This window comes from Tenrec ecaudatus, chromosome 18 (assembly GCF_050624435.1).
Source record: "Tenrec ecaudatus isolate mTenEca1 chromosome 18, mTenEca1.hap1, whole genome shotgun sequence".
NCBI lineage: Eukaryota > Metazoa > Chordata > Mammalia > Afrosoricida > Tenrecidae > Tenrec > Tenrec ecaudatus.
Genome location: NC_134547.1, coordinates 6,096,268 through 6,117,225, shown reverse-complemented (window position 1 = coordinate 6,117,225; position 20,958 = coordinate 6,096,268). Strand labels below are relative to the sequence as shown.

General features: G+C 42.9%; 1 pseudogene; it reads left to right on the top strand.

Annotated features, from left to right (window-relative positions):
* Positions 1-7,262: 7,262 nt before the first annotated feature.
* On the top strand, positions 7,263-7,381 carry LOC142432959 (small Cajal body-specific RNA 14; annotated as a pseudogene).
* Positions 7,382-20,958: the final 13,577 nt, after the last annotated feature.

Sequence of the window (20,958 nt, the reverse complement as noted above, 5' to 3'; positions counted from 1 at the left end):
TTTTAAAAACATCATACCCTTTAATGTCATTGTTTGGTTGTCACTAATACAGCTAAACAGTTCCTTTAGAGCCAATTAATCTGATAAAGTCACATGCTAATGCCAATAATTTACATGTAGAATCTTGTGAGCTTTCTATGTTCAGTATCTTATCATTGAAACAATTCTATCTCACTATATTATGCATTTTAACACGGAGGCCTGGTGCTGTGCTGGCTTGCATATGAGGCTGATAACTGCAAGGTGAGCACCTCAACTCTACCAGGTGCCCCACAGGAGAAAGATGAGGCTGGCTGCACAAAGGGGCAGTTCTACTCTGTCTTGTGTGGGGTCTCTATGAGTCAAAATCAACTTGATGGCAGGAGATGTCATTTTGCTAGGTGCCATTGAGTCAATTCCGATTCATAGTGACTTTATGCACAACAGAACAAAACACTGCCTGATCATGTGCCCTCCTCACAATTGTTCTTATGTTTGAGTCCATCAGTGCAGCCGCTGTGTCAATCAATCTTGTCAAAGGTCTTCCTCTTATTCACTGCCCCTCTATGTTACCAAGCATGATGTCCTTCTCCGGGACTGTCTCTCCTGACATGTCTAAAGAATGTGAGATCAAGTCTTGCCATACTTGCTTCCAAGGGCCATTCTGGCTGTATTTCTTCCAAGACAGACTTGTTTTTTCTTTTTGCCAGTCCATTATACTCTCAACATTCTTCCAGCACCATAATTAGGGAACAAAAGAAAACCCTCAACTGTCATTAAGTTAACTCTGACTCATAGCAACCCCGTGGACAGAGAAGAGCTGCCCCTGAGGTGTCGATGGGATCAGGTATCAAAAGATCCAGAACAAACAATTATATCGATGTGAAGGAGGAGGGTTGGAGTAGAGACCCACAACCAATCTGTAGACAATTGGACATCCCCCACTGAAGGGTTACAAGGAAGGGACAATTCAATCATGGTGAAACACACAACATTCCTCTGTTTCCTGAATTCTTCTCCCACCCCCACCCCCCATTACCATGACCCCGTTCTACCTTACAAATCTAGCTAGACCAGAGTACACATATTGGTACAGATAAGAGCTCTGGACACATGGAATCCAGGACAGATAACCACCTCAAGAACAGAAGTGGGAGTATGAGGGTAGGAGGATGGTGGGGAGTGGAAATGGGCATGTGTTTTTCTGGGTTGACTAGAGAAACAAATCCAGAGACACTCGTAAGTGTGTAAGAGAGAACTTTATATCAAAGAGCAATTGTATATTAAGAAAATATCATATCCCAGGCCAGTCCAGATAAAGTCCGATATCCCATATGTCAATACTAGTCCATAAATTCCTCTTTTGACTCACACAGCCATGCAATGATGCTGAATGAAGGAAGATCACAGGTCAGTGGGTGGAAAGTCTTGTGGATCCAGTGGTGGTGGAAGCATCTCAGCGCTGGTGTGAGTCTATGCATAGTTTCTCCAGCTCCAGGGCTCTGGCTCCCTCAATGTGTCTCCATGTGGTTTACCAATGGGAAGAGGAAGCAGAGAATATGATTTGGCCTCCAGTGAGAGATTTATCTCCATCGCTCCTTCAAATGAGGTCATCAAGCTGTGACCTGGTTGGCAGGCTAAATTCCACCCCTTTACTATTAATAGTCTCAAGTTGACACCAGATTATGTAACTACCACAGGGGGGTGGGAATGGGGGAACCCATCACAAGGTTGGATATATAGCCCCCTCCAAGGCTGGCGGATAACAGAAATGTGGGTGAAGGAAGACAACGGACTGTGTAAGATATGAAATAACAACAATAATAATATATAATTGATCAAGGATTTATGAGGATGGGAGGGGGTAAATGAGCAGCTGATACCAAGAGCTCAAGTAGAAGAAAATGTTCTGAAAATGTTGATGGCAACATATGTACAAGTGTACATAATACAATTGAATGATGTAAGAGCCCCCCAATAAAATGATTAATAATATTTATTTTTTCTAAAAAAGTGCTCCCCTTGTGGCTTTCCGAGACTACTGATCTTTACGGGAGCAAGGAACCGCCTCTTTCCCTTGAAGAGTGGCTGGGGAATTCAACCTGCTGGCCTTGTGGTTATCAGCCTAATATTTGAACATCTTCTGATTCATTGTAGCCTCTAGTAATGTCATTATAATGTTAATATATGTGGCAATAGGTTGCTTTTAGTTGTTTGTTTTTTCACTTTTAGGGTGTGGGAAACAGAAAAGTTATTCCCCAGGTTGTGCCCCCATAATATATGCCAAACCTAAGAACACACGGTCACTGACTACACACTTGCAGGTCAACTGCTTAGAGGTAATCTCCCTGAGGGTTATCAGCCATCTAGAGCAGGGGTGTCAGCCTGGTGGCCCATGGACCACATGTGGTCCCCGGGGTATTTTTTTCTGTGGCCCGTGATGCTCTGAAATACAATGAAAATAGGGGGGAAATGGTTATGAAGAAAATAGCACTTAGGGGAGATGGAGGCAACACCGTACACTCAATTCCCTCGTTAACCCTTTAACTTCTGAAGACAAGTATACACGTGGCCCAGTGCCTTTCCTGGGGGCCTGTGGACGTGTAAAAACACGCTGACTCAGTTCCGGCAACAATTGGAAGCAAGAAGTCTAGCACTCTCAGTGTCACGTAATGTAAACAGATCCCAATAGTGCAAAGGTTAGAAAGAGCACTCTGGGTTGTGCTATTATGAATCATACCTAGTGGCAGCGCTAGTTAACCATTTTTAGAGGAAAGCCATTACAATTGTGCATCACGTTTGTCAGCTGTCCAACATTTTGTGGTTTTCATTAGTTATTTTGTTATATTTTCTGGTCACAACATAAGAGGTAAGTGAAAACTAGTAGGAGGAAAGTGCTGGCAAGTTTGGGGTAAAAAAGAATAATTTTGGTTTTATAAATGCATGAAATAAAATTAATATTGAAATAAAAGCAATTATATAGTGCTTTAATTATCCTATCCATATTCCTGAATCCTCACTTCAAAATATAAATTTAACAAAATTTGTAAATGTGATGTGGCCGCATGAATCTTGCTAGTTGCACCAAATAGCCCGAGTTTTAATTGAATTTGACACCCCTGATCTAGAGCAATGAAACCCTATTTTTCTGTCCCACCCTAGGTGGGGCCCACTCCCTGTTGATAGGATGGTGGATTGTTCTCCTGAAGGAAAGCCCAAAGACAAGGTCAAGTCAACTCAAGGAGAACTAAGGTTAGGCTAATATCTTGAATCTAAGGGTCCCCCCATCTTATCACGTGTGCACCCCCAGCACCTCCTCTTCCTGTCGTGCATATGCCCTTCCTGTTATGTATGTGTTATGTATGTATGTACAGTCTCTTCCTGTTAATGTATGTGGTTACCTATAATCAGGGGGGCTTACTGTCCCCCAAAATGTATATAAGCTGTGATTGGAAATATATGCTCTCTCTCTGGGCAGACCTGGCTGCTGAGATCATGGCTGTCCCGGAGGTGAGCACTTGAATGCTTTATCTTGTCTGATGTCTCTTTAATTTTATCCCTCAATCATACAACTGCCCCTTGGACCTGTTCAATTGTGGGGGCTTGTACCCTACAATAATCTTTGATTTACGATTTTTAAGTATTGATTTACATTTTTTCGGAAGGTGATCTCCAGGCCTTTCTTATTCGGCATCAGCAGGTGAGTTTGAACCCGCATCTTTTGTGTTAGTTTGGAGCACATACCATTGTACCTCCCAGTGATGTTTTCAGGGGTAAAATCATCAATATGTGTGGGTTCCGGCCCCACATACTGAATGGGTCCTTTGGAGCGGCGAGTGCAATTGTGGAAAATAAGGAGATAACAGTGAGGCACAGAGGCTCTTTGTCCCAGTCAGGAACCCAGAGAGCGAAGGTATTTCCCAACGGGTTTTATATCATCATCGGGCCTGCAAGCCACGTCAATCACATATGTAACAAAGTGGGCAGGTGCTGGAGGAACATATGTAACGGGTACTAGAGTTAAGTTGGCAGGTTAACCTTGGCTGTCCCTGAGCTCTTTCCAGGGCAACAATCTATGATCAGTATCAGAAGGGAGGGGTTGGTCAGCCAGCCTGCCCTTTAAGTGGCACCTGATTACTCTTAGGCCCCAGTGAGTCCTCTCTGACCATTGACCAGGGGTGGGAACAGCCTTGCTCTCAGACAGAGTTCACTGGGAAGTGTACGGATGCAGATAGAGTTAGGTGAAAATTTAACCTTTCCCTTTTAACCCATTTTTAATTTGTTCTGCTTTTCATTGTTTTCCGCTTTCTTTGGGATTGACTTTTTTTTCTGTTCCTTGTTTATTTTCTTTAGATTTTTCTATGGTCTTCTTTATATGAAATCTGAGACAGATACGTCTATAGAGATAGTAACTAGATTAATAATTCCTTAGAATTAGGGCAGGGAGAACTGGGGCGAAAGCTCACTGCCATGAAGTCAATATAGTGGGTTACAACTTAGGGTGCTAACTGCCAAGTCGACAGTTCAAAACCACCAATCCTGGCAAATGAAAAATCGGAAGGAGAGTGTATTCGGACAAATTCTCTGTGCTCATATGTGAAGGAGTCTGGGAGGCTGAGACTCTCATGGTGGAAGGCTTCACAAGCGTGGCTGGTCCTAGTCACATTCTCCTGAGTAAAAGCTGGTTCCTACGATGTCCCCTGTAATAAAGCCAATTTGTAGGTGCTGTTTGCGAACACATAGTTGCTTACTATACTCTTGCAGGTTAATTGGTTGAAAGCTGTCTGCCATCAAGAGCAGACAGACCACCTTACCCCAAGTACGGCCCACTCCTTTCTGATAAGCATCATAGACTGTTCCCCTGGAGAAGAGCTCAGGGACACTTAAGGTCAAGCCAGCTCAGAGATGGTCAAGGTCAGGCCATCATCTTAACTCTGGAACCTGCCCACCTTGTTATGTGCGTACCTTCCTGCAACTTGTCTGACCCTGGCTTGTCCCCTTCTTGTTATGTTTATACCTCTAATACAGTGGTCCTCAACCTTCCTAATGCCGCACGTGACCCTTTAATACAGTTCCTCATGTCCTGGTGACCCCCCAATCTTACAATTATTTCGTTGCTGCTTCATCACTGTCATTTGGCTACTGTTATGAACAGGCTACCCCTGTGAAAGGGTCATTCAACCCCCAAAGGGGTCGTGACCCACAGATTGAGAACTACTGCTCTAATACAAACCTTCCTGGTATGTATGTGTATGATGTGGCTTCCATGCCTGATGACTATAGAAGCCTGTGAGAGAATACCTTCGCGCTCTCTCTCTCTCTCTCTCTCTCTCTCTCTCTCTGGTTCCAGATCCGTGGAAGAGGTGAGCCCTTGCATGCCTTGTCTGTTATTTCTTTAATTTACCCTTCAATGACACAAGTACCCCCTAGGACCCATTCACTTGTGGAGGCTGGTCCCCCACACAGAAGGAGTGGATGCATGAGACAATAACTGATGCAAGGGTTTATAGGGGAAGTGGGGGTGCAGGGTGGGCGATAGGGAGGGTGAGGGGTTGGGGAGCAAACAAAGTATGCAGGAGGTGGGGAGGGAGGCCTCGAACTGGTGGTGATTATACAACTCATTTTAAAAGCAACTTGACCAGGAAAAGCAATGTTTACAAAATGATTGGAATCATGATTGTGCAATTCTTCTTGATATGAACGAACTATTGAATAGCATGATATGTGGTTTGTGTGCCAATAAAACTGTAAAAAAAAAAAGAAAGAAAGAAACTGTCTATAACCATCTGCTGATCATTGTGGCATGTTTAAATATTTTGTTTGGAATAAATCTGCATTTATGGAGGTTTGGTGGGGGAAGAGTTACAATCTTGGAAACCCACAGAGGCAGCTCTATCTTGTCCTGGCCTCTAGGGTCACTATGCGACGGGAGCTAATAATAATGAGCACATGAATGAACAAAATGTTCTAAGGCTGATTGTGGGCATGATTGCACAACACATTTGAATATACTTAAATCACTGAATTGCATGATATGTGAATGATATGTCGATAAAACTTAAAATTAATTTTAATTAGCACGAGACAAGCTATGCTGGCTGGCAGGGCTTTCTCTTCCTCCCGGGAGACACTGTATACAGTTCTCTCTTTCAGGAAAAAAATATTACTATTTTTTTAAATTTCTGTAACTGGAGATTTACTCTCGAATTTGCTATCTTATCCGTGGTTACAGGTCATCCTGAGACTGAGAAGCCAATTGAAGCCCACGTGCGCCCTCGGCTGGCCAAGGCGCGCTCAGCATTCTGGACCTGTTAAGAAGGAAATCCAGGCCATGAGAAAGGAGGACAAGGGACAACAAAGAATTGAACAATCAATAGCCTTAAACTCTTGAGTCCATGAGGAATATTAAATGTGCCACGCACTGCTAAGGCATGAGCCAACCTCAACTGGAAGAAATGCAGCCAGATGCTCTTTTGGAAGCAAGGATAAGACTTCCTCTCACAGACTTGTTATCAGGAGGGACCAGTTCGGCTGAGCAGAGGGTCAGAGCGAGGAAGACCCTTCAAGGAGATGGACTGACAAGGTGGCTGCAGCAATGGGCTCATTGAGGATGGTGCAGGACTTGGCAGTGTTTTGTTACGTTGGAGGTAGAGCCACTATCTGTAGGAATCTCGATCCATGGTACCTAGCTGCCAAAAATCAGGGATAGCGTCCTCCAGTGGAGATGGCTGTCACTCCAGCCTCTTCTTTCAAAAGAATTTCTAATCACAGAGTCGAGAAATAACACAGCATGGGGACATTCCTGCAGAGAGTACTTAATGAACTCTAAGAAAACAAAATATAGTAGAACCTAGCAGATTTCTACCTGGAAGAAAATTTTCCTATAAAAAAAATAATAAAGATAAGACAGCAGGATCAAACAGGAAACGGAAAATCTAGAAAGAAACCATTGAGGACATGACAATAAAAAAGTGAGATTAAATTAGAAGCATAAAACACAGGCCTTGACAAAGCAAAAACCCAGTGGCTTGAGTCCGACATTCAGGAAAATCACACAGGATGCAGAAAAGGATCGAAGAAAAATAATAACAAAATAAAAATAAATTTAAAAAGAAAAATGATCAAAGAATGGACGTAATCCAAGGGAAGATGAAAACTCTGTAGGAACAGAATCATTTAGATAATCTTTGCCCAATTCCTTCGCCTGATTAGAAAACATGGGATTATATCGATCATTTTCCAGATACCATAAATGGCAAAGGAACCTGAACTCTGGTGGCGTAGTGGTTACGCATGGGGCTGCAATCTGCAACCATGGAGAGTCACTCACATCGAAACACGTGCTTCCTGCCGACAGGGTCTGTATAGTGATCAGCTTTTCTGTGTTATGGTTCCATACATATTTAAAAAAACACAAAAAACTTTACCCAACTAACAATGTTTTAAAAAAACGCATAGGAAACCCCATGGGGACAATGCTGCCTTGTCCTCTAAGGTTACTGTGGGTCAGAACTGACTGAAAGGCAACAGGCTGGGTTTGCTATTGGGCTTTGAAATAAAGTCATAGGATCCCATTAAGTTTTTTCAGCATGCAGCTAAAGTCAAAAGCTTCTGAGTTGTGTGCACATAGGCAGCGTGACATGGCATAACCATCTAATACAGTAATTTGGAAAATGGCAAAGGAATCTCCTTGATAATTACTGTTAGGGAATTCCCATACATAATATTAGCAATAGAAACTAAAGCAGGTCATGGATAACTCCCTGGACAAGCGGATGGATTCTGGTCTCTCACGTCATTCTAGCCCCAATCCAAGAACAATTAGTTCTCATAGCAGGGCCCTGCTCCATATTCGCCTTCATGAAGTGATCGCTGAAGACGGGGCTGCTACGGCAAAGTGTGGTGAAGAAAGCAGATGGTGCCTGGCTATCAATCGTATAGTGCCTGGGGTCTGAAAGGCTTGTATTCAAACAAGCAGCCATCTAAGCGAGGAGTCAACTAAGTCCAAGTTCACATGGAAGAAGCACACCAGCCTGTGCGATCCAAAGATGACAACAAAATCCAAAATGAGGAGAAAGGTGTCAGCACTAAAATTGTGAACACCCAATTTGCAGAAGGGTATGGAGGACAATGGAAGCCCAAAATCCATTTGCAGAGTACCTAGTCAGATTAAGCCTCTGGCAGATCCCCTCTGACCAGAGTAGAGGGACTCAAAGGGCTCTGCGATCAGACAGAGATTATTGTAAACTTGATTGTGGTACAGGGGGCTGCTGTGTAATATGATGCTTGGTCACCTGACCTCTCTCTTGAGCCAACCTGAATTTGCTGTAGGTTTCAATATGTCCAAGGTGTTCCAGAGAGAAAATTTCTCTTTGCCGATGATCTTTTCTTCCTTCCTCGACGTTTTTTGTTCTTTTGTTTTGTTTTCTATTGTTTCTGATGTTTCCCAGTTTATAAAACACAAAAGGATTGGATGCATAGAGATGATAACTGATGTCATGGTTTATTAGGGAGGGAGGGGAAGGTTGAGGGGAATTTTGAAGCAAATAATGAATGCAAGATGGAGAAGGGTGCACTTGAACTGATGGTGATAGTGTATATATCAATTCTTTTTAAAAGCGACTTAACCATGGCAGTTCACGATATATGAATTTTATACCAATAAAACTACTGGGGTGGTGCGAATATGAGCAATAGAAACCCCAATGTGTCAAAAGACCATATCATGGTCAAATGACTACTACCTAGGAATATGGTGTTAAAAAAATAAATCTTCGTATACATAGCTAGATCAAAGGAGACGATATATCACTTTGTTCGATGCTGATATGGGTCTTTTAAAATTCATCTGTCTAATCGTCTCTCTCACTGCCATCTAATCAATGTTGACTCATCAGGACCCCCTGTGGGTTTCCAAGACTGGAAGTGTTTATGGAAGTAGAGAGCCCAGTCTTTCTCCCTTGGAGGGGCTGGTATTTTAGAACCACTGACCACGTCAATATTGACAACTCTCATCCTGGACCTAGCCCTGTAGCTCCAGACTCAGAATGTAATTGCTTGCTTTTTAAATTTATTTTTATTTATTTATTTTGAAATCATTTTATGCCAAGTTGTGAGGAGAGGGACCAGCAAGAACCACAGTAACAAGTAAACCTTGGCCTGGGTGAGGCTGAGTTGAAGGTGAACAAAGAAGGCAGAGAGAAGCTGTCCAAGGATCGGATCTTGGGTCAGACCAATGTAGTACTTTAGACAGAATTATTTCCCGTGTAAGGGAAAAAATGAGGAGCCCCTACCCTCCCGGTATCATACTCTCATTGTTGGCCCTGAGGGGATTATCTGTCCTGGATTCCCTGTTTCCAGCTCTTGTATGTGCCCGTGTACATGCTCTGGTCTACCCAGATTTGTAAGGTAGAATTGGGATCATGATAGTGGGGGGTGGGAGGGGAAAGTATTCAAGAACCAGAGGAAAGTTGTATATTTCATCGGTGCTATACTGCACCCTGACTGGCTCAACTCTTCCTTGTGGCCCTTCTATAAGGGGATGTCCAATTGTCTACAAGTGGGCTTTGGGTCTCCACTCTGCACTCCCCCTCACTCACATCCATCTATATGATTTTTTTGTTCTGGGCCTTTGATGCCTGATACCTGATCCCATTGACACCTCATGATCACACAGGCTGGTGTGCTTCTTCCATGTGGACTTTGTTGCTTCTCAGCTACATGACCACTTGTTTGTTGTCAAGCCTGTAAGACCCCAGACACTATATCTTTTGATAGCCGGGCACCATCAGCTTTCTCACCACATTTGCTTATGCACCCACTTTGTCTTCAGTGGGTTGGGAAGGTGAGCATCACAGAATGCTAGGTTATTAGAACAAAGTATTCTTGTGTTGAGGGAGTACTTGAGTAGAGGCCCAATGTCTGTCTGCTACCTTGATAGTTAACATATAAATATATGTACATAGATTTCCCTATCATTTTATGTATATAAATATATTTACATATGTACATGCCTGTATTTAGACCTCTGTAAATGGCCTTTGCCTCCTAGGTCTTTTCTCTATTTCCTTTTAATTTCCTCTTGTCCCACTATCATGTTCAGCCCTCATTCAGGTTTCAGTAATTCCTCTCAGTTACATTGCCCTTGATTAAGACCTACCAGGTATCCTGCACCCTCCCCCGCCCATCAATTTTAGATCACTTGTTGTTCCCTTATCCCTGGGCTTATTAACACCCATTTCTTTTCCCTGCCTCCCCTCTCCCATGCCTCCCCAGAACCATCAGTCCCATTATTTTCTCCTCCAGATTGTTTACCCGGCCTATGTTATCTAGATAGACATGCAGAGACAATAATAAGCACAAAAATAAGGCAGAGCCAAACAAAACAACAACAAAAACCAATGACAAAAAAACCAAAGCCTATAAATAGTTCCAGGTCTGTTTGTTGACCTTTAGGTGTGTTTTCTGGTCAAGAATGGTGGGGTGGCTCCAAAGTCTATTTTGGGTATTCCCTAGGGACTTCATTGCTTTGCTCCCCTTGCTGCTCTGTTGCACACCCTTAGCGTTTCACCCCAGTGTGGTGGGGTCAGATCAGGCACAATTCCCACACTGTGCCTCCAGTGTCATCCCTCGTAGCGATATCGGTCAGTGAGGGAGGTCTTGTCTCGTGGTGGGGCCAGCCCTATGGTCCTCTCTGTGCATTGGGTACTCTAAGCAGGGAATATCGCCCTCGGGGCAGAACTTTGTGGGACAGGATGTGTTCCACTCTCTCCTTCCATCTTCATTTGCCCCTGATCAGATGCACTCCTCTCCCTGAGCTGTAGCTTCAGTGTTGTGCTCTGTAGTGCATTCTTCCGGCGGGGGTGGGGGGGAGGAGGGGGTGTCCACATAGTTGAGATTGGGGTCAGCCCTATAATTACTTGCATATCCATCTTATATGCAATCCATATTCATCATCTCCAAAGCTTAGTCTGGATTTCCACTCCAGACCTACTTCTCCCACCGTTCCCCCGCTCTTAGTAAATGTTAACTCCATTTTCCACCCTCTCAGGTTAAAGAACTTGGACTCAGCCCTTGTTTCTCTTCCCTCTCTAAAACTCTACATCCCATCAGAAATCTTCTTGTGCGAGACGCCAGCCTCCACAAACGAATGGGTCCTAAGGGGTGGTTGTGTCATTGAAGGGTAAATTAAATAAATGACAGACAAGGCATGTAAGGGTTCGCCTATTCCAAGGAGACCAGGACCAGAGAGAGAGAGAGAATCTATTCTCTCGCAGGCCTATATAATCTCGGGCATGCAAGCCATGTCATACAGATACGTAACAAGAAGTGTTAGGGAAGGTACACATATAACAAGATGGTAGGGTCCTAGAGTCAAGATGGAGGCTTAACCTTGGTCACCTCTGAGCTGGCTTGACCTTAGGTGTCCCTGAGCTCTTCTCCAGGAGCAAACTATGATCCTTATCAGAAGGAAGTTGGCCGTACTCAGGGTGGGGCGATCTGATCGTTCTTGATGGCAGACAACCTTCAGGCAGATAGCCTTCAAGCAGTTGACCTTCAAGAGTATAATAGCCACCATATGCTTTCAAGCAGCCCCTTAAACTTGCCATTACTACGGGGTTGGTGGGTGGGGAGGTGAGTCATTGTGGGGAATAACTTTTACTAAGGAGAATGTGACTGGACTGCATCTCCAACCCACGAACAAAGGCCTCCCTCCATGAGAGTTTTGGCCTCCCACACTCATTAAATATGACTGTAGAAAATGAGTCCGCATACACTCTCTTCCCGGTTCTGTTTCCCATATTCTTGGATTTACATATCCAGAATTTAGTCTCTTCCCCTTCCTTGTGCTTGTCCCTTCTCCTTTTGACCAGTAGATGCAGTGGAGCAAGATGGCGAGTGGTGCAGTGGGGTGGCTTGGAATGTGGTCTCGCAAGCATGGTGAGGTGAGTACTCAAGGCTGTCATGTCACTGAGGAGCCCAAGCAAGAAGAGAAGAACATTCCCATTTGGGAGTGGCCCAAATACCAGGGTTTGAACAGGGTGGTGAGAGTCCTTGAGGAGAGAGGCCTCCCAGAAGAGAAAGCAGAGTCAAGCACAGTAAGGGGGGCACTCTTATGGGGTCCAGGCCGTGGCCATGATGGACGGCTAGTTACACGCAGGGAAATGAATCAAATAAGCATAAAAATATGAATAATGCGATATAGGATTCCCACTCTCAGAGAGAGTGGGATTACAATGACAGAAAAGCGGAAAACTAAAGCGACCCTTACAGTAAGACACTGCAACTCCAGGTAAAAGAAGGGGACTCATAGATTTCAATATTTGTTTCATAAGTGGATGGATGGATGGATGTAAACTATCAACTATTTGCAACATCAGGAACAAGACAATGGCATGTGTTATCACAACTCTTATATAACATTCTAACAGTGAGGTTCTTGGTCAAAAAGAATACCAATTTGGGTTGACTTAAGCAAAAAAAAAAAAAGAGAGAGAGTAATTCATTCACAGGACATTGGGTAGCCAACAGATTGAATGAGATGGCTGAAGTACCAAGTTCAGAAAATAGGTCAGAACTCAAAGAAACAATGAAAGAAGAATCAGATCCAAGTTTGCCTCAGGACAGCCTGGTTGACGTGCCAAGGCCATCTCGCTGAACACTGGGCCCGTCTTTATGTCACTGTCTTTATAAAAAGGCACAGTGTAACTGGTTACTTCCTGACCACTAGGTTTCAGAGAAAGCAAATATCTGGCTTTGAAGTCTATAATGGTGGCAAGTGGGACCTCCCACCATGACTTATGCCATGATGGAGTCCCCAAAGAGAAGGGCCGTTCGACTGTTTATTACAAATATGCTTCTGAGACTGGAAACTGAATGCAGTTACACAGTAGAACTAAATAAAAGATACGAATGATGGAAATCTATATGAAATGTTTACTATTGCTTATTATTTGTAAGTAGTATGATTTTTACGTGGAAAATCCTTCAATAACTGGGAATAGTTATTAAAATAGGACTTCTTAAGGCATTGGATTACAGTAGATATTCTTTTGTTTTGTTTCAATTTCAGCAAAATTGACATTTGGAACTACATAATTATTTGTTGGTAGGATGTGACTATCCTGTACACTGTTGGATGGTCTGCAGCATCCATGGCTTCTACTTGCTAGAAATGGATGGAATTGCTACCTACTCTTCAGGGTGGCAGCCAAAAGTGTTTCCAGGCCTTAATAAATGCCCCCTGGTTGAATTGAATTATACAATTAACTGCTAAACAGCAATGCCATTCCGACATTGAAAAGGAAGCAATTGGAAATTATCATGGGAAAATAATTCTGTTCCCATTGAAATCTTTAATCTACAATGCCTTTGTGAGTGGTGTGAGGTAGGGATCGAATTTTGCTTGTTGATTCTAAGAGTTTGGTTAATAAATTTGCAATATTTGAATTCGCCAAATCGAATGTTTCGCTGATATGTTCTACAGTCTTTCAGTACTTTATTTTGGGTGTTCTAGGTAGATGGTCCTGTTGTTGTTGTTGTTGTTGTTGTTATTGTTGTTGTGTACTGTCAAACTGGTCCGGAACCAGTGACCCTATGTACAACAGAACCGTGCCTAATGAACATGGGCTCTCCTGACATCACATGAGATGCAGGCTCATTATCCTCACTTCCAAGGAGCATTCTGGCTGTTCTTCCAAGACAAACTTGTTTGTTCTTCTGGCAGTCCATAATACTTCCAGTATTCTTTGCCAGCGCCATAATTCAAACGCATTGGTTCTTCTTTGATCTTACTTATTCAATGTGCAACATTCACATGCATATGAGGTGATTGAAAAGACCCCGTGGCTTGCTTGGGGCAGATGCAACTTAACCCTCAAAGTGACATATTTCCTCCCCAACACTTTAAAGAGGTCGTGTAGAGCAGATTTGCCCTAGATAATACATCTTTTGAGTTCTTCTTTTTTTATTTGATTTGTCTGCTGCCTCTATGACCATTGATTTTAGATCCAAGCTAGATTAAATTCTTGACAACTTCAATCTTTTCTCCATTTAGGTTACCTGTTGGTCCAGTGGGGAGGACTTTTCTTTTCTCTTTTTTAGTATATGTGCTGCCGAAGCGAGCACAGACTTTTATTTTCTTTACATCAAGTTGTAATCCATCTTGAAGACTGCACTCCTTGAGTTTCATCAGCAAGTGCTTCAAGTCCTCACTGTCAGCAAGTAAGGTTGTGTCCTCTGCATATTGCAGGTTGGAAATAAACCTTCCTACAATACTGATACCACATTCTTCTTCATATAAACCAGTTTTTCTGATTATTTGCTCATTTTATTTTATTTTTGTAATCATTTTATTGAGGTCTCGTACAACTCTTATCCCAATCCATCCATCCATCCATGTGTCAAGCACATTTATACATTTGTTGCCATCATCATTCTCAAAATATTTGCTTTCTACTTGAGCCCTTGGTATCAGCTAATTTTTCCCCTCCCTCCCCGCTCCCCATCCCTCATGAACCCTTGATAGTTTATAAATTATTATCATTTTGTCATGTCTTACAGTGTCCTATGTCTCCCTTCACCCACTTTTCTGTTGTCCGTCCCCCAGGGAAGAGGTTATATGTAGATCCTTGTAATCGGTCCCTTTCTACCCCACCCTCCCTCCATGCCTTTCCTGATTTTAAACCATGAAATATTCCCTTTTTAAGTTCTCATGACTTCCTCTTGATTCATGTACAAGTTCCGTATGAGCACAATGACGTGTTCTGAAATTCCCCTTCTCAGTGCTACCCACAGTTATGATCCACACAATCGAATATCTTTGGCTAGTCAATAAAACAGAAGTGAACATACTTCTGATCTTCTCTATTTTCAGCCCAAATCCATCTGAAGTCAGCAATGACATCCCTTGTTGCATATCCTCTTCTGATTCTGACTTGAATTTCTGACAGCTTCCCATTGATGAACCATTGCTATGGTTGTTGAATGATCTTCAACAAAACTTTACTTGCATGTGATATCAATGACGGTGTTTGACAATTTTTGCATTCTATTGGGTCATCTTTCTTGGGAATAGCTCCAAATATGGATCTCTTCCAGCTCGTTGGCCAGCTAGCTGTTTTCCAAATTTCTTGTCGTAGACCCGTGAGTGCTTGTTCAAGCCTTTCTATTGTGGTTCCATAAATTCTTTGGTGCTAGAAGAGCCTACATTCTGCAAAAGATGACAATTTTATCTAAAACTATCTTCCTCCACACATTAGTGTATCACGTTCATTTCTGTCTCCCTCTCTCCCAGACATTGCATCGAATAAGCCACTTTATCTGTAAACAACACTTGGCCGTCAATAGATTCTGCTATGCTGATATTCCCATGTGCAGAGTATAGTATGAAATCGCTGTATTGTCCACACAGTCTTTTCAATATGGGGGTGTGGGAGTACCAGGCCCCACAAATAATGGGCCTAAGGGGTGGTTGTGTAATTGAGGGGTAAACTAAAGAGACAATAAGACAAGATAAAGCATGCAAGGTCTCACCTTCGCAGTCATGACTTCCGGAGCCAGCTTCAGAAGAGAGAGCGAGGATATATCCAAACGAGACTTATATACATTCTAGGGGCATCCAAGTGTCCCTAATTACAGGTAACCACATACATCACAAAGTGGGCTGTGCTTTAACCCTTAAGGCCCCTGAGTACATTGGAAGAGTAACTTGACACCAGTGCCCTGTGCAAGTAAGGGGGGTGGCTGTCTTCAGAGCCTAGAACAATGGCACATGCCTGCCTTTATAGTGAATGCTGACACCCACTAGGTGGCAATCAGCCATGAGCTTGTAAGAGATAACCTTGAGGTAGCACTATGACGGGAGGATATACTGGGAACAATATTAATTATGAGAATGTGATTGGTATTCACCTCCTTCTCACAAGGATGAAGGCCTCCCTCCACCCCCAGAAACCCAGTCTGCCAGGCTCCCTAATATATGAGACTAAAGGATTCATATGAGACTAAAGGATTCATCCGTATAAACTCTCTTCCCATTCTGTTTCCCACATGGGAGAGTTACTTTGCCTTCTTATCTGAACACCTTATGGCATACCTTCTTTCTTTGAATATCTGTGACCGAAAACAGCAGTCCCAAAATCTCTTATATGTCATGGGCTGGATTTTGGTCAAGGAATAATGGTGAAAGTGTGGCCCGCCATCTTTCTTCTTATGGCTATCAGGTTCCTGCTTGCTTCTGGGCACACAACTGAAGGGTGTAAGCAAAGCATCACGTGCTTGCAGTGTCTAATTTACTCATAGTCTTTGACGTTTTTGTTCTACGAATGACATGACTGAATCTGCATTCTACATATGTTTCACAAAGTATGTTCAGTATGCTAATTATGTTTAAGGGAGACAATGGCACAGACGCCATGCCTGACCTCCCCTGAAAACACAAAGGAGGAGAATCCAACCCTGCCCCAGCCCAAAGCCAATTGCCACATGACACAGGTCAAACGTGCTTCCGATCTCCATTCTCCTTTACCTGGCTGACACCTCCCGCCCCTCCCAAGGTTCTCTACTCTTCAGTGGGATTCCATAATTCGTTGCAATAACCACTCAGGACTCGCAGAAAATATAGGTTCTTTAGGGAAATTAATCGTTTACAAAATGTTAAGGAAATGGTTCATTTGTCCCAAACATCTTCTCAGCCATGCTGATAGGGCTACCTCTTCTTGATCCTTGGCCTTCAGCCACATGGCCCCTTGTCCTCTGCCTTGTTGCTTGGGCCTGGAAGCCTGCCACTCTGCCTCACCATCTTGTTGCCACTCCTCGACTCTGCCCCACACTCTCAGGACTCTGCTCTGCCTCCTGGCCTCAGTGCGGTGGCCTCCACTGCCTCCGTCGCTCCAGACAGGATCTCCCACATGCTCCACTGGTGGTTCTTCTTTCTTCATGGTCACAGGATTCTCTCTCCCTGCTTCTGAGATGGCTCACTCTTATAGACCTAGTGGAATAGGAAACGCTGACCAATCCCACTGTTAAGTGTTTTATACACCCAATACACATGGTCCCACCCAATCATTTTGGGGGAGTTATAAAGACATGGGTAGAAGAGCCACATGAAATAACTTCACTTCACCACAGCAGAACCCCCAAACAGGCCAGCAACCAAGTAGAAATAGAGTCCAAGTAATCATACATCTATCTTAAAGGAAGCCCGATTGTTGCTTCGTGTAAATGTCTCGGGTACAAGACACAGAGGTCACATATCTGGTTAATTCTGGACACATTGCATATAATCTAGTTTACTTTTTCAAAACATATTTTCTAGAAAGATTTTTAGGATGCATAGCTTGGACAAAATTTGGCAGTCCTTCATGGCCCCACTTCTGAACAAGGTTGGTGGTTTTTTTACTGTCATTTTTTTGGCTTTGATTCAAGGTTTTCCCTTCAGTAGGCTCAAAATTATAAAGAATGTATATTTTTAAAATATTCTTTTGAAAATCTGTTGTTTTAAAGTTTGATTAGGGAGAAAATGTGTTTGAGCACCTCACTACTAACACTTCTGCCCTTTCTCTCTCTCTCTCTCTCTCTCTCTCTCTCTATTACATTCATTAGTTTGTCAAGATCAAAGATTATGTAGCATAGAAGGTATGCATTATTTTAGAAGGTTTCCAAAACACTTTAAAGAAATTTTCAGTAAACAACGTTGACAATCTTCTTTAAATTCATCTTCACAAAGGTGAAGAATTTGAAACTAACATTTTTTCCCTAAATGACTTCATGATTTAAGTGGGATTGAGTAACTTAAAAAAAAATCAAATACAGTTATTTGGGCTTATTTTCTTTACTGATACGATGTTCGAATACCAAACAATTCTACAAAGGAAATTGAGTACCGCAAACATGATCTCTGGATTCCCATCTAATTGAACCTCGGCTATTCTGATTCATGTTGTTATTTATATTTTCAAAAACATCTAACTGGCTCCAAGAGGGGAAAATGTCCCTTCCTAATGGTATTGAACTAAAACACCCTTCATATTCATAATAACCCTTTGTCTATTTCATGATTTGTACTATTCTGTGGAAATCCTCAATAATTTGCTTTCAGATGTCAAACGCATACACAGCACCACAGAGAGTTTCGTCTTTCACGGCTGAAAAGAGGCTCTGGCGGTGTAGTGGGTTGTGCATGTCACTGCTCACCACAGGTCAATTCAAACTCACCAGCCAACTCAGTGGGAGAAAGATGAGGTTTCTGTCCCCTTATGAATTTACAGCCTCTGAAACCCACGGGGAAGTTGTACTCTTTCCTGAAGGGTCACTAAGAAAAATCATTTCTTCCTCCAGCTGCGAACAGCTTGTACCAGAGTCCCCCATGCCAAAGACAGCCTTTAGGGGAGAGGAACTCCCTAGCCACAAGTCATGGTCCCTTCCTATCGTCAATCCACTTTCAATGACTCAAGGATGTAAAATGGTACGCTCAGCAAGGGGGCACCATCGACAAATCCCACCTTCACTGCTGTGTGCTAATAATCAACATGAACCCAATGTCCATCTGGAAATGGATCCAATCCTCCCCTTCCCATTTCTCCAACTCCATCGCCTGATACCCCATTGACTCCCTTTCTGACCCCAGCTGACAGGAATAGTTTTCCAACTCCCAAATCGAAAGGCTATGGTTTTTTAACAGGTTCCCAATGCAGCCCTTCTCTTAGCTAGTCACCCTAAGCCAGACCCACGCACACAAGTGAAATGGTCCTGTAGAGTCCCAGACAGACACTAGCCCCTCTGGGTCTTGCTATCCCTGTGGGTTTGTCAATTCCCGGGAATGGTTCACAGAATTCAGAGTGTCTACAGTTATAGTTACCTACTTATTACAGCTAAAAAAGATGCATAGATTGATGGCTGGGATTGTCCCCAGGGACAAGTAATGCTCTCTGAGCTGAGATGTTCTCACCAACCAGTAAGCTCCCAGGCTTGCATGTTAAATGTCTTAACTTGGCTTCATTTCATAGCACTGTTTGGGAGCTTGTTGCACAGTCTTGATCCATTTAATCATTGGATGTACAAGATTGACTAATCATGCCCCCTACTTGTTTGCACAAACATGTAAGTGTTGGCTTGACCTTTTTAGATAACAAAGACACCTTGAATGATCAGGAAATTCCAAGGGTTCTTTGTACAGGCCAAAGGCAAATGCCAACTTGAGCTCCTGTCTCATCGTTATGAAGACTGGGCACCTTTTACCCAGTTGGGGACAATTCTGCAGGACCATCATATGTGGGAGTCCCCCGTGGGATTGACTGGGGTTTTTGCTATGTCTGCGTAGTTCAACTTCTTCCGTTAACTAATCCCACTTCCTTCACTCCGTTACAAGTGTTATTCCTGAGAGATCACTCTCGAGCTATATTTCTTGACTCTAATCTCCATCTCAAAGTCAGTTTCCTGGTGTGTCAGTCCGAGTAGACGAGAGAAACACATCCAGAGACATTCACATGTGTGTGACAGAGATCTTGATATCAAAGAGCAATTGTATATTGAGAAAACATCCCGGCCCAGTCCAGATCAAGCCCATAATTCTGATATTAGCCCATATATCCGATGCAGTCTATAATTTCCTCTTTAGACTCATGCAGCACAGGCGATGGTGCCGAGTGCAGGAAGATCACAGGTCAGTGTGTGGAAAGTCTTGTGGCTCCAGTGGTGGTGGAGACATCTCCAGGGCTCTGGCTGCCATTAATGTGGCTCCATGTGGCTTGTCAACAGGAATGTGAACCAGTGAGAGAGAGAGAGTGGCTTGCCTCTTCTGATGGCAGAATCAAGAGAGAGGGAGTTCCCAGAATCCTCACGAGAGAAGGCCACGCCCACAAGGAGAGATCATCAGGCTGTGACTTGATTGACAGGCTAGACTCCACCCCTTCATTTTTTTATCAAGTTTGCACGAAATTGTGTAACAACCACACCCGAGGAACCCAACCAACAGCCTATAAGCTTTCGTAACTATTAGTATTTCATGTTATGTATATATATAATATTATATATTGAACATTATATAATGTTCCATATATAATCTACACTGATACATTTTTAACCTTGAACACTCACATAACATTCCCACTCCAATTTATAGTAGGATGTTTAAATTTGAAAGTGACTATTGAGATATTAGCATTATATAGGAACAATATGACTTCTTATTATTACTGTTATGTTCACTGGTTGTTTATAAAAATGCTAATGCATCAGTTACATATGCCCTGAGCTAAGACCACAAAAGAACACAGAGGTATCAGAAATGAACCTGCCGTGAATATTCAGTGCCCTTAAAAGGCTGAGAGGAAGTTGAAATCAAATAGAAACATTTGCACAAATGCCGAGGCTAAAGCTGAATTGTAATGCAATCCAAACCTGTGTATATACATGTATGTGGGGGTGGGGTGGGGTGTGATTGTGTATATGTGTGTGTGTGTGATTTTGTGTGTGTGTGTGGTGTTAAGTTTGGAAAGAAGCATATCAAGATGTGCTCTTAGCTAAAGAGGCGCCTGGGGAATTGGCAAGAGAGTCAAAGAAGATAAGCCAGGAAAACTAAAGAGTGAAGAATGCAGTATGATTGTGTGTATGTTGTTATTAGAGTTTCAATTCTGAGTGCCCTGTTTGCAGAAGGCTATGGATGACAGTAAAAACCCAAAATCCATCTGCACAGCCCCTCATGGATTAGGCCTCCCTTGAATTGCTGCTGACCATTAAATAGAGATGATAAATCTTGCCCTCAACCAGAGTGCATTGGAAAGTGGATGATCTCCATCATCTCCAATCAGCCCAGAGAGAGGCAGACTCCCTTTGGGGCTTGCCTGGTTGTATTCTATTTTTTTTAATCATTTTATTGGGGGCTCATACAACTCTTATCACAATCCATACATGCGTCCATTGTGTCAAGCACATTTGTACATTTGTTGCCCTCATCATTCTCAAAACATTTGCTTTCTA